Genomic DNA, 11,048 nt, shown 5'->3' with positions numbered 1-11,048 from the left:
GTGACTGCGGTAATTGGGATGGGTGTGTCAGAGACAGTGCGGTTGGCACAGGATAGAGCAGGATTTAGGGCTGTTGTGCATATGGTCGCTATGAGTCGCAAACGACTCGACGGCACATAACAACAACAACAACAAGGAAAATTGTACAGCGATTCAAAAACAATGGCATAAACAAATATATGCATGTCTTCAATGCTTCCTCATTCTCAGCAGCAAATACATAGAATTTAAGTATCCATCATTGAATTAATAGATAAGGAAATTTTGGTACCATACTATTAAATACTTCTGATGATGTTAAGTGTCACTGAATCAACCATCCAGGACTCACAACAACCCTATAAGAAATAAATCTGAAACGTGCCTTGTCCTATGTCATCTTCATCATCTTTGATAAACTTGAGCTCATTTTCACAGTCATTGGGTCAATTCAACTTGTTGAGGGTCTTTCTTTCTTTTTCTGACCCTCCACCTTTGCCAATATGTTATCTTTTTCAAGAACTGCTTCCTCCTAAAAACACGCTCAAAGTATGTGAAACAAAGTTTCACCATACTTGCTTCTAAGGTGCCCTGATTGCAATTTCTCCAAGGCTTATTTGCTTGTTTGTTTGGTAGACTTAAGATATATGCAATTCAAAGGCATTACGTCTTCTGTCATCTTTATACCCGTAAAGCACAATGGTCAGCAAAACAAACAAACAAACAAAGCACACCATAGTGGATGTAGAATGCATAACATTAAATGAAATAATTCAAGCATGTAAGGATGAAAATTATATAAACTTTCTTTTATAAGAAGGTAAGAATGAATATACAATACTGGGATTTCAGCAGAAAGAAGCAAGTCCTTTCTAGAAGCTATTCAATACTTAACATCAAATCCATAATTTCCTTTTCTTGAGATTTAGACTGGTTTCCATATTTACTTATTCATTGCCTCACTGAATTCCTTTCTCACAATATTTACTCAAAGTTATAAATACCAAGAGAATGTGACAGTTAAGAATACGCACACAATGTAAATATACTTGAAAGACAGGTGTGGTAAGTCCTAAAGGTTCTTATTCGATCCCAAGTATTTAAAAACAAAGATAAAAGTGCCACGTGAATTATTTTTTTTTGTGCATGAATGTAATTTGATCATATACTGACAGTAGAACACATAGTAATAATTTATGCCTTCAAAGTCATAAGTACCTAGAAACTACTTATACAATTGGAAGGAACCTTCCATATTGAACAGTTGTCCCCAGAAAAGTGTCAAGGTGCACTGTGATACTCATTAAAACTGAACTGGAGTCTCAAGGAGGGTGAGAGGTGTGATCACGGAATTCCTTGTACTGATGTTGAGACATCCACAAGATATGATTATACACAAAACCTGGATATAGGCAAATAAGAACATAAATTAAATACCTGCCTTGGAATTCTACTTTTTACTTTAGAATGAGCCGTAAGACTGAGATATATATGGGCCTCCACGGAAGAGGGAAGACTCTTGCCTTCTTGTTCTTAGAATGTGTAGAACAGTCCAGTGAAAAGATCATGCGCAGGAGAACAATCTCAAAAAGTGTGAACGAGAATGAATTTCCTACAATACTGTTATTTTCTTAGTCAACTTCCTATGAAAGTTTGGACATGTGAAATTGACTTATTGGCCCAGGAAGTGACTTTTCTTTATCAGTACATAACCTTCACTTCATCAGAAACAATCCTAAGATGTAAATCCTCCTATTCTTAGGGAGCTCATGTGTTAGTAGCGTGACACCTTCATCCTGTCTCTCCAGTAGTTCTGTCAAAACTCTTTACTTGTGTCCAACAGAGGACTTGCATCAATAAAAATGATCTCTCTTAAGATCCTGCTATGACAAACAAGCAAACAAGCCAGTCTCCTGCTTTCCATTCTGACTGTCATTTTCCCCACCACAAATATATTAAAAAAATCCCTCAGCAATCTACGATGTACTTCTTCCTCTTCCTTCCTCTCCCTGGTAATCACTAATGAATATTGATCTTTCTGTATACACTTACTCTCCCTGATCAGCTACCTAATTGTTTGATATTTCAAATTCATGACAATATGAAAAAATCGATATAACTATTCTTTTTTTATTTATTTATTTTTATTTATTTTTGTGTGCGTGTACCATCAAATCAGATCTGTCCCTCCTTCCCCAGCAGAGCATCTGGTGGATTCGAACCGTGCGCCTCTGGGATTGTAGTTGCAGTTCCTTGGCACTAGGCCACCAGAGCTCCCCCGATCTAACTATTCTGCATACGAATGACATAAGTCTGTCCATAAAAACTGCCACATGTAAGCAAGAGTAATGCCGGCTGTGACTGTTAAGTGACATTGTGTTGGTCATCGTTTTCTGTGACTTGACAGTCTTTTAATGATATACTTTGGCACTTATGTAATGATGTAGTCATCTTTCGTTTTCACATAAGGCCAATTTTCACATAAAGATCTAGTAGACTAGGTCTTTGGACCTAGTGAGAAGTGGGTAAAATTAAAAATAATAATAATAACACTAAAATAAAGATGTTTTAAGTGTGTGTGGTGGAGTAATGTGTGTTTTGTCTTGTAAAGCTTTAAGCATTCAGTCTAATAACAACTATAATTTCAAAAAATGGTAAGCATTTAAGGCTGTTCTATTGAGTACCGGCAACACCATGTTGTATATGAAAATAACTTTGTTCTTCTGAGTCAAAAATCACAGGTCTGTTGATGTTCTGGGGATTTGTTGCCCCCACTTGAAATGGAAAGAACTGCCAATGTCCAATGAAGAGGTAGCAAAGATAAAAATGTCTTTATTTTCCTATGAAAGTTCATAGACCCCCTTGACTCTCTCCAAGGATCTCTTAGTTATCAGCCTCAGGACCAGCTGAGCCCTCCATTCTCTTCTAGCCCAGTGAACCTGCCCTCTCTATGATCTCCTCCACTCATGTATCTTGAGAAGGGCCTCAGTGGAACATGTATATGCGTGTGCCTTTCTCCAGAGATTCAACTTTAACGAGATAGCAAAATATTTCACTTGCGAGTCTTGGCTGCTGTACAGCAGCTAGCAAAAGAGAGTCTGCTTTCCTCACTGAGATTGGTCAACATCCAGTTCATTTGTCTAGCATTTCACAAAATATTTTCCCACATTTGTCCAACTGCAGTTTGAAGGCTGTAACTAACAATATAAATGTGCCCTGAGGTGGGGAGTCCGACCCCATTTCCCTGAGTGATCTCCAGGGCCGGCCATTACCATGCAGATGCCCAGAGTCAAGGGATCTCCGCAGATCTGCTAATTATTCCCCAGACTTTTCCACCAGCAATAAAAATCCCATTTGTTGCTGCTTGTTTGCAGAACAGCCCCCATTTCCACAGTGGTGGCATTAATTAGCAAAAACCTGTGAAAATGACCAGAGTTTATGGGTTTTAAGGGGAAAGAAGGAAAGGACCCTAAGTCACTTCTAAATATTCCTATAAATGCTCCCATAGCCACCAGAGGCTAAAAGGGCATTTATTTGCCTTAGGTGCTGGATTTTTCCATGCTTCTAGCCCTAAGTGGTGAAGTGATGGTGGTGAAGTGATTTTTTTCCATGCTTCTAGCCCTAAGTGGTGTAGGCCTCAGATTCCCACTATGGAAGTTGTTTTGGAGAAACCCAGAAGGCAGAAAAATGGTGAACTGAGAGAGGATTAATCATTTCCAGACAGTCTAGTGACACCTCATGCTGGGGCTGCAAAGATTCTGGATGGCCCTGCCTACTGGGGTGCAAAGACACAAATCATTCCCCCAGGTTTGCAAGAAGTTCCCCTATGTTCCATCATGACGGCATTGGGGTCTGGGGAGGGGAAGAAATGAGAGGAGGGCCCATCTTCCTGCTGGGAGGGATATACTGTCTTTAACTTCAGACAATTCTGGTGTGCTTACAAGAAAAAGGGTTACTAAAAATAAAAATAATAAAGAATAAAGCTGGAAAGTTTCTCTTCAATGAGCTTAAGTCTTCGTTTTGCAATAGTTTTTGCTTTGTTTTTTTAAAACTGTGGTGAGAATATAAACTGTATTTTTACACTAATAATGTGCACATTACATAGTTTTCGCAAATAACACAATCCCCTCACACCTTGGCTTCCTAGGCACAGGATATATGAAAAATAAGGTGTGGTAAAACATTCATTCATCTATTTGGCAGTTTCTACAAGAACAATTCAGTGCATTGATTACATTCTTCACGTCGTGCATCTATTCTCTCTATCCTTTTCCAAATCATTCCACCACTGTTAATACACACTCAATGCTCCCTAAGCAAAACTATTCCTGTGCCCCCCCATCTTCCATTCCTGGGAACCACTATCAATTCTGATTTTTCTGTGTATTTGCTTATTTCGTGTGAGACCAGACAGTGCTTGCTCTTTTGTGACTGGATTATTGCACAGAGCACGTTTTCCAAGTTCATCCCTGGCATGACATGCATTGGAATTCCATTTCTCTCTATGACTGAGTAGTATTCATTGTTATTTATCCATTCATCTGTTCATGTAGATTTAAGAAGGTGTGCCCACCTTTTGGCTATTGGGAATAATGTAGCAATGACTGTTAGTGTCCAAGTGTCTGCATTCCTACTTTCTCTTGTGAAAGGTGGTTGTTGTTGTAGTGTTGTTGTTATATGTCATCAGGTCTCCTGTGCCTCATAGAGACCCTATGTGCAACAGCTCTGAACCCCACCCTATCCTGAGCCAGTCTCTCTGTCTCCAGGACACCTACCTCCCCAAAACACGTCACCGTATTGCCTGCTAACAACTCTTCCTCCTCCTTTGTGTTTCTCAACACGAGGGCTCAGCCTGAGGTGCCATAGCTGCTAGTCTACTCTAAATGTGCTCTATCACACGTCGGGCTTTCTAAGGTCTGTTATTTTGGAAGTGGATGGCTGATCTTTCTTCCTAGTCAGTCTTAATTTGTGTACTCAGCTTTAGAACAATATTTGATGATGTTGTTGTTGTTGTTATGTGCTGTCGAGTCGTTTGCGACTCATAGCAGCCCTAAATCCTGCTCTATCCTGTGCCAATCGCACTGCCTCTGACACACACATCCTGATTACCCAAGTCACTGAATCAATCCACCTCATAGAGGGTCTTTCCCTCTTGCGCCGTCCCTCCACCCTCCCAAGCATGATGTCCCTCTCCAAGGACCCGTCCCTCCTGGCAACATGTCCAAAGTATGTCAGACGAAGCCCCAGAATCCTTGCCTACAAGGAGTTGCTTGGTTTAATCCTCTCCAGGATGAATCTGTTTGTTTTCTTGGCAGTCTATGGTACATTCAATACTCTTCTCCAGCACCACAGCTCAAAGGCATCAATTCTCCTTCTATCCTCCCTAGTCATTGTCCAACTCTCTGATGCATAACAAGTGATTGTAAAGACCATGGCCTGTATCAGGCGCACCTTAGTCTCCAGAGAGACACAGGCAAGCATTTTCCTGAAAGGAGCAGATGAAAGATGTTTCCCCTTTACAAAATTAACCAAAGTAGGGTTTATGCCTAAAATTGTGATTGCTGGGTCATGTGGCAATTCTATATTAAATTTTATTTTATTTTATTCTTTTTGTGTGTACCGTCAAATCGGATCTGACCAGTACAGGAAGGAGGAGATTGCCCCTCCATCTCCAGCACCTCTGGATTTGAACCGCATACCTCTGGGATTGCAATGCAGCTTCCTCCCACTAGGCCAACAGAGGTCCCTTTACATCAAACTTTTGAGGACTAGTCAAACTGTTTTCACTACTCTCATGGCATTCGTTATATTTCCACTAACGATGGGTAGTAAAATAGGTATTTATAATTTATTTTCTAGTTGTAATAACTTTTTCTAAAAGAGAAAATAGTCTATCCTACTCTCAAAAATCCGGCACTTTACCCTTTCTAAGTAACTATGGCTGTAGTTTTACACCTAAAGGGTTAAACAAATGGGTAAATGGGTCATAAATCTTCTCCTTTCACTTCCAATGAGTTTCAGAATGTTTCCCCCTCTAACTCTACGCTGAGCCAACAATCACTGCTGACTTTAGCTAGGAATTTTATTTTTTAATTTTTTTTATAGCTGCAACGCGAGTTTCCCATGCAGTTTATATGAAACTCTTTTTCACTGCAAGGCCTTACGAGCAAAAATGGCCCTTATTTTTATTTGGAGAAATCTATTTCAGTGGCAAGCTAGCCTCGGGGTAATGATATGTCAATCTTTTTCCTTTTTTCCTGTTGAAATGACCATGGGAAAGTAGCAAGACAAATGCCATGCAGGCCAGTGCTCAAGGAAGCTGCACACCAGCCTGCATCTCTGGCCAGCTCAAGCCCAGAAAGTGAAGAATGGGGAAGTCCAACTGCACAGGGTACAACAGAAACCCAATACTTCCACCAGCTTTTCTTCTCAACAGATGTATGTGCCATTGAGTCTGAACCGACTCACAGTTGACCCTCTAGAGGGTTTTCAGAAGCTGTAAATCATATGGAAAGAGATTTCTCATTTTTCTCCCACAGAGCCGCTGATGGATTTGAACTGACAGCATTTGGCCTCCTTATTCTCTAGGCCACCAGAGCTGAAAAGTTTTAAAGTCTCACCACTTATCAGCTTTTCCCTGAAAAGACTTTTATTTGAGATTACACTGGAAGGCTACAGTGTAATATTTGCCCTAAGAAGTATATATTTTTTTATAAAATCAATGATGCTTCTGGGAAGCAATCCCAGTAGCTCTTCAACTCTCTCTCTCCTTGGATTAAGGCAAATTCTCAGGGCAGGGGCTATTGCAGATCAAAATCACAGGGCTTCACATAGCAAGATGGCTCCAAGGCAGCTGGGCCAGTCTGTAGGTGTGAGCATCATAGGACCAGGCTCCCTAAACATATATTCAAAACACACACGTGCACACACACACTCACACACACACACACACGAAACCTCAGCTACTTTACTGGAAATAGTATTTTAAATGTCAACCCCTAAATCCAAATTGTGGTGAGAAATGGGTTTAAGTATCACTTAGTGAACCAGGCATTGTTCCAACTCCTTAAGTTATTTCACTTTATGCTCCCATCAACACAACCAAGTAGGTTTTATATTCTGCATTTTATACAAGATGAGGTTGGCATGAGAATTAATTAGCAGATAAACAGTAATACAACTTACTATCAGCAATTTTTATCTGGCACAATCTGAGAGAGGCAGAGTGGGGTGGGGGGAGACACTGGAGACCATCTGGTTCTACCTTTCATTTTTTTTAGCTGATGAGTGATAGGGGAGGAACAAATCCAGCCTGCCATCTGCTTTTGTAAATAAAGTTTTATTGGAACAGAGCCATGCCTATTCATTTGCATATTGTCTCCTAGGTTTTAGTTATAAAGGCAGAGTGGAATAGTTGTGATTAAGATCATACGGCTCACAAAACATAAAATATTTACTATCTGATCCAGTACAGTAGATGTTTGCCAAATCTTGCTAGGAATCTATTTGAGGAGAATTCATTTCTTAATTTCCAAGCCATGTTGTTGTTTTGGTTGTTCATTTATTTATGTCTTCTTCAAGAACTCCTTGAATTTTACAAAGTTTTTAATTTGTTTAGATTTTAGTGTGCCGATGTTACACATTTTTATTAAGAATAAATTTAAGTATTCTATGTTTCCTTTTGATACTATTAGACATTATATTTTTTATTTCATTTTTGAACTATTTAATGTTAGATATAAAAATAGGATTTTTTAAAATGTTAGCTGCAAATACTACAACTTAATTGAGCCCACATATTCTAATTGCTCTTCCATAGATACTTAGGGATGTCTATATAGAAAAAAGAAAATTACATACTAGGATTAATAACTCTATTTTTGTTTCTAATCTTCAGGCTTGCTTTCTTTTATAATGTCTTCTCACACTGATAGGATCTCCAAGACATTATTTTCTTTCCAAACTTCACACTTACTTTCTGTTTTCTTGCCTTATTGCATAGGCATGACTTCCACTTCAAAAAAGGTGATGCGACATGCCATTTTTATGATCTTAAGAGAAAAGCTTTCAATAGTCAGCTTGTCTCATTTTTACTACTATCTGTTACTACTCAGCATTCAGTATGGCAATAGCCATGGTTTGGAATTTTAAAGCCCTTTCATTTTTCATTTCTTCGTATCTTTCAGCATAATTAATAAAGATCCTAAATACTCTGGGGTGGGAATGTTTACTAATCGAATCTTGCCACATGCACACATTGGTTAGATCAGACCTGCTTAACGGGGAAAGGAAGAGATGGAAGCTCAGACAGAAAGCAGTCAAAGAGCTTCAAAACCCCTTGACAGCCTAGCATAATGATGTGACAGCCTGTGAGTGCAGTTGATTCTGTTCTGCCACATCGTTATTAAAGTGTCTTTAAAGAATCAGTTTACATGCCACACCTGAGAAGGAAGCAGCCTGGGCCCAAGTTCATAGACAGAAATGTTCCTGACAATTATATAGGGGAGCTCTAGTGGCCTAGTGATAAGAAAGCTGTGTGTGTTGCAATCCCTAAGGCACGTGGCTCGAATCCACCAACTGCTTCATGGAAGAAGGATGAGCAATTAATTAATTGCTCCTCCCAGGCAATTAATAGGCTCTGAAAATCCACCAGAGGGTCAGCTATGGGTCACCTTTTTTCATAAAAATGTGGTGGTGTTACACCACCACCAGCACCACCTCAACAACAACGATAATTTCATAACCACTTCCAAAGCCATTCTAGAATGGCTACTAGAGGGGAAACATCTTTGTGCTTTGTCTTATCATTAGACAATTGTTATTTATTCTCATCAAACAGGAAAAAAAATACACTAAAGTTACTGGTTTGAAGGCACATGAAGTTCCCCTGCCTCTACAGGTTGTGTCTATGCAAATGATGATATTGACTTATTCATTTGATGGTGTTGCTGTCCCAGCGCTGAGGACACAAAAGTGGACATATTGTGGGAAATTTGCTTCTAAGCCTTTTAAAGGAGATGCTTGATCTTCCTCAACAAAGCAAAGATTTCATCTATGCATGTTCAATAACAACTGGGCCAGGATTTCACAAATAACTGGTGAAACCAATTCATTATTTGAAATTTTGCAAGGCACCACCATAAAAAGTGTGCAAGTAAATCTCCCTTAAGCTCCCTCTTCTTATGGAAGCCCCTTTGGGTGCCCATAGCTGGCATCTCCATCTCTGTTCTGCTTACCCTAGACTTGCGCGTTCACGTCAGGCTTTCCCATTACCAGACTACCTATCTGGCCCAGGCCATTCTGCATTGCTCTGGTGTTTCTCTTACCCACTCCTCCTGTCAGCTTCCTTTGGTTTGTCACACTGTTGGGAGCTTTCTCTACCCAGAAAAGCATTTATCAAATTGAGGTAGTAATGGTTTGAGGGGCATGAGGGTCTCAATTCAAGCCAATTCAAGCACGCCTGACTTTTTGAAAGGGAACCTTGAAAGAGAACATAGATGGGTCCAAGAGCTTTGGAAAACAGCTTGGTGACTTCTTGTGAAGTTAAACCTGCTGTCTCACGCAGCAATTCCACTTCATGAGAACAAAAGTATATGCCAATGAGTGACTTGAACATTAACTTTCATAAAAGTGTTATTTGTAGTAGCCTAAATTTAGAAGTAAATATCCATCAACATGAATGGATTTTTCTTAAATTGAAATACATTGACGCACTAGAATACGATACAGCAGTGCAAAAACACACAAGAAGAATGCCTATAAGGAGCATTATATTTACATAAAACATCTAGATTAGGCAAATGCATTTAAAAGAGACAAAATTTTATTAATAGTTACCTGGAGTGAGAAGTATGAGAAAAGAGAGATTCATAATTAGGAGGCCTTGAGCCGCTTTCAAAGATTATGAAAAGCTTTGTAAATGGTTAGTAATGATATCTAATCAATACAATAATCATAATGAATGTGACTGAATTTTACAAATGAGTAATGATATTTGTTGAAATATCAAATATTATGCTGCTGTTGTTGTTGTTGTTATGTGCCGTCGAGTTGCTTGCGACTCATAGCAACCCTATGTACAACAGCTCTAAACTCTACTCTGTCCTGTACCAATCACACTGTCTCCGAGACACCCATCCCAATTACCCCAGTCACTGAATCAATCCACCTCATAGAGGGCCTTCCCCTCCTGCTCTGTCCCTCTACCCTACCGAGCATAATGTCCCTTTCCAAGGACCGGTCCCTCCTTATAATATGTCCAAATTATGTTAAATGGAGCCTCAGAATCCTCGCCTACAGGGAGCTGCCCAGATGAATCTGTTTGTTTTCCTAGCAGTACATAGTACCCTCAATACTCTTCTCCGGCACCACAGCTGAAAGGCATCAATTCGCCTTCTATCTTCCTTAGTCACTGTCCAACTCTCTGATGCATAACAAGTGATAGAAAAGACCATGGCCTGTATCAGATGCACCTTAGTCTCCAGAGAGACACCATTGCTCTTCAGTACTTTAGAGAGGTCCCTAACAGCAGACTTTCACATCACAACACATCTTTTAATTTCCTGGCTACTGGTGCTGAGAGTGCTGACTGTGGAGCCAAGCAAACTAAAGATGTGAACAATCTCAATCTCTTCACCATCCATCCTGATGCTGCCGATTGGTCCAGTGGTGAGATTCTTTGTCTTCTTGACATTGAGCCTCAATCCATATAGGAAGCTGCAGTCCTTGACCCTATGCAGCAAGTGCTTCAGGTCCTCCTCAGTTTCAGCAAGCAGGGTTGTGTCATCTGTATACTGCAGATTGTTGATGAATCTTCCGCCAATCCTGACACTACCCTTCTCCTAATGGAGCCCAGCCTCCCAGATAATCTGTTCTGCACACAGGTTGAAAAGGTATGGAGACAGGACACATCCCTGGCACACGCCCTTCCCAATTTTGAACCATGAAGTGTTTCCTTGCTCTGTTCTGACTACTGCCTCTTGTTCCAAGTATAGGTTTCACATTAGAATGACCAAGTGTTCTGGGATTCCCATTCTTCTCAGAGTCAGCCACGGTTTGTTATGATCCAC

Source organism: Elephantulus edwardii, unplaced genomic scaffold (genome assembly GCF_000299155.1).
Source record: "Elephantulus edwardii isolate Elephantulus edwardi_28Jun2011 unplaced genomic scaffold, EleEdw1.0 scaffold00359, whole genome shotgun sequence".
In the NCBI taxonomy this organism is placed as follows: domain Eukaryota; kingdom Metazoa; phylum Chordata; class Mammalia; order Macroscelidea; family Macroscelididae; genus Elephantulus; species Elephantulus edwardii.
Note: the sequence above shows the minus strand (reverse complement) of the source record.